Genomic DNA, 4,409 nt, shown 5'->3' with positions numbered 1-4,409 from the left:
TAAAATTTAAAATATTCGCTATTTTTAAATATAAAATTAGTGACAATCAAGTGTTGTAAAACTAAACAATAACGAAGTGCCTATATGTCATTATTTTAGTGATTCAAATTAATATTAATTCCAAGTGTTTCGATTAACAATTGATAATTATTTGCACAAAAACTGTTGTTAAAAATAAGTTGAATAAAAAGTAAGAGAGTGATATTAAATCTCTAAAGGCAAGGATACTTAAAATGCCAATAAGCGAAGACGAGTTCGATCCAAGACAGAGTAATATGCAAAATTCAACAAACATGGATAGGATGACAAAGCCTGAATTGAGAAGGGTATGTCCTATTTTTTTTTAAATAAATTTAATAGTAATATCAAATATTCACTATTGATTACTAATTAACAATTATTATATTACTATTAATTATATTAAGTAAATAATTGTATTCGATATATAAAAACTTTTATTTTTTTAGTTCTTTTATGTTTTTCCTGGTGTGGTATGTAATTTCTTCGCCTTTAGTTTTGCCATTAATTTTCAAATTTTTATTATTCATTGTAAAAATGTATTTTACACTGCTGAATGATCACACACATTTGTCAAAATGTATAATGATTTGTTTTTATATTATTTTTTTTTTAATTCGACGAATGAGTTGCAAATTATTTCAAATGTGTTCCAACGTCGATAAAACATCAAGATATATATAACACCTCACATATAATTAATAATTACATAATTGATTGATTTTCTGTGATCTATTTTCTTCGTGATCTTACTCAATTTACAATTTTCATTTAAAATTTCAAAAAGTCTGTTGATGTTTGTTCTTAATCTTGCAATTTTCAATCTTAATAGTTGTAGAATTTGTACAACTTATCTCCATTACTTATATCCTAATTATTAAAATTTGTAATTATCATTTCTGTTCAAAATATTTTATATCAATTAGTCAATATAAATTTTATTAATTGTAATGCGTATGTCATTTTATCTACAAAATATTTTATAAAATATTATCTATATATATTTAAAATCTAAAGCATTCTTACACCTTTCAGAGTAACAAACCTATTATGGAGAAGAAAAGACGTGCTAGAATTAATCATTGTCTGAATGAATTAAAATCATTGATTCTCGATGCAATGAAAAAGACGTAGTTTAATCATATTTAATTATTTATTATTATTCTAATTATCGTTTATTATTTTTAGTAGTTTTTTTATATCCGATGAATTAAAAAAATATTGATAGTACAAATTATAAATTTCATTAACTTGATTACCTAAAAAAGTTTAAAAGTTTCTAGCATAGCAATTTCAAGGGGCCAATTTTCTGATAAAATAAAAATTTTACAAGGTTACCTTAGTATGAATTGATGATGATGACTAACCTACAAAACGCAAAAACGTCAAATATTAATTTTATCATAAGTGTATCTGTTTGATGCATCATGATGATGACACATTCGTAAAGTTAGGTTTCATGTGTAAAACGCCTGATCGCACATAATACATAGCTTTTTGGCAGTTTGCCACTACTGACTCATACGAAGATAGATCCATAGCATGGCCGTAACATAACATACTATTTTATTATCCCAGAATTGGCCCTTTATTTAAAAAAAAAAAAGATCATACAAATTATTATAAAGTTGAATAGATTGATTACTAAAAAAACTAAAATTTAGCATACAAATTTTAAGTGTTATTTATATCAAGCTTGGGGATAATATAGTCATTTTAACCAGCATTTTATAAAAATAGTTTAAAACAGTTATTCAGATGACAATTTAGATGTCTATAAAATGCAAAATTTGATTTTTGATGGTCTATATCCGTTATATAAATTTTAAACTTTGCATCTTAAAGCAAAAATACTCAACCTTCTCAAAGTTCACTTGTAAAATTTATTTATGTTTATTACCATATAACTCTTAACATAATAAATTAAATTAAATTCTATTAATACGGGAGATCTACCAATTACCACAATCATCAACTAAAAAAACAAAAATTTGCACATTTATCTTAGATTTCAATTGTATAAATCTATGTTTATCTTGATTTATAAATTAAGTATGCCTTATAATTTACTCTTCCAACCGTTTTATTTCCTGCAATTTAATCAAGTATAAATACACGTTATCGCGTAAGTAGCTTATAACATCTTATTATCGTAATTTTAAAATCTCTTCCGATATAAATCTGAACACTTTCTCTTTCCTGATTGCCGAAAATGAAGATTTTTACGGAAATTATTTTGATAAACAGCTACATTTACCGTTACCTGTTCAGAAATGTTTTGTAATGCATGTTATTATGTACTATGCACTTCCTGCACGAATATAAAAATGATCAAAGTGGGCAGATTTATAATATATGGTTTCATTTTACTTTCACAAAGGAGAGTGAATACGCATTAACCCCTTGTATCAAGTTTTTCAATAACCTGTCTACGTTCAACCCTTTCCGTTGGTTTTTACGTTGGTTACTCGAATCACAGTTATATGCTTTTGTATGAGAAATTAATTGTTACACTCGTAAATTTATAGAGAGAATTTACAAAAAATATATACGATATTTTTTGCCATTTTATTTGTGAATATTATGTTTATACAATTATAAGTAACTTTTAAGATAAAATTATATAATATTAGGTTGTCAAATATCTCCCTTCCGCTTTTTTGCTCTTTCAATGCTTTATAAATCAATATCCAAACTAATCATGCATAGCGTCGTTTTGTAGGTTATGTCAAGATCTTTCAAATTATGTATAGTATTGCCAGATACGAGCTCTGTAGCGCTTTGTACATAGCCGCGAAATTCAAAAGACAAAAAGGCGGAAGGGAGATATTTGACAACCTAATATCATACATAGGAATGTAATTGCGTAATGTTTTTTTTTCTCTGAAATTAATTAATTTTATTAACTATGTATTTAGAATTTTTTTCTGAACATTCAATCCAATAAATAAATAAAAACATATAGATTTCTTTAAGACATTCAATTAACAATGTTTCGGTACTAGATACTTTCCATCATTAGGTTTTTATGTCCTTAACCATTTCAATGTCCTTAAACCTATATTGATGACTGCAGAATGTTAAAATATTGTAAATGAATAGATTATGTACCTTTTTTAAAAAAGTTACTTGCAACTTTGATCCAACTTTGAATCCATATCACTGATTATTTGTCAAAGCAAATTTGGTAAAAAAAATTATATTTTAAAATTTGACTTTACTTTACTTACAAGGAAAACTTCAGGTTACTCTTCTGGGATTTTGATGAAACTTTGCATATTGATATCAAATTGCGATCATTTTAAAATATTATAGGCCTGTGATTAGTGGTTTAAATAAAAAATTAACTAAAGTTTTAAAAAATAGACCCGCGTGCAATAGGTACGTCTACCAGTGTTACATACTAAATTATCTCGGTAGCTTAGTCACATTAAGCACTTGCTCCTATTTTTTTATTAATTAGCACTTGATTCGTGATTTTTCTTGAAATTTATCTTAAAATTGTACCGAAAAAGTTTGAGGAATCAAAATAATAGATAAACAAAAATTTTAAACTTTTTGAGAATCTTTGTTAATAACCTTAACTAATAAAATAAGTAAAAATGTCCAATAAAAATGGTCACTGAATTGCAAAGTCACTACTAGAAATGCTTTCTATGCTACTAAAATGACCAGCAAACGCAAAAATTTTAGGAAATCAAATTTGTGTCAGCTTTAATCAAAATGTAAAGCATTTCCCATGTCATTTACCTCGTTACAAAAAACGTAATAAAAGGCGTGTCCTCTCATATATCACCATATTTACCCACGCTTATTAGCCTGCTATATTTATACCTATATTAGTATGTGGAGTTCCTTTAATAAGTAGAGAACAAGCCGTATTTATAATTTACGAACAACACAGAGTTAAACCGCTCATTTCCTTACCGGATATGCCGCGGAAACCAGTTCCGTTTTATCGAAAGGGGAACCGCGAAGTTTAAATCTGTTATTACGCGGAGTCTTTCTGTGATATACGATAGTAAGAGGTAATGTACGCAAACAGGATACCTGGGAATTATATTTTAATCCTAGGGAAAATACTGTTTTTAAAAATTAAATAAAGGAAATTATTTTCGTAAACGCTTCCCGTTTTGACACTAATTGTATGAGTGATAGGTATATCTTCTATGAAATTTTCTGCGCCTAAATTTCTTTATTACTAAAAAAAACTATTATATATACTCACAAATGCGTGATGTAGTGAAGAAAGTTAAAGATTGTATTAATTTATAAAAAAAATATTTTCAAAATATATTTATATATAAATTTGAAAAAAAAGAACTACAAAATTCCCATAACAGAATAAGGCTCAAATAAGGCGACAACGAGTACAAAGGGTTAATTAAGAG

The 4,409-nt window shown here is 26.5% G+C and overlaps 1 pseudogene; it reads left to right on the top strand.

Annotated features, from left to right (window-relative positions):
* Nucleotides 1–233: 233 nt before the first annotated feature.
* LOC113385851 overlaps nt 234–4,409 on the top strand; it is a 12,384-nt pseudogene continuing 8,208 nt past the window's right edge.

Source organism: Ctenocephalides felis, unplaced genomic scaffold, assembly GCF_003426905.1.
Source record: "Ctenocephalides felis isolate EL2017-DRISC unplaced genomic scaffold, ASM342690v1 CF-g0.4_SCAFFOLD_03571, whole genome shotgun sequence".
In the NCBI taxonomy this organism is placed as follows: Eukaryota; Metazoa; Arthropoda; class Insecta; order Siphonaptera; family Pulicidae; genus Ctenocephalides; species Ctenocephalides felis.
The sequence above is the reverse complement of the archived record's forward strand: the minus strand, read 5'-3'. Positions and strand labels throughout refer to the sequence as shown.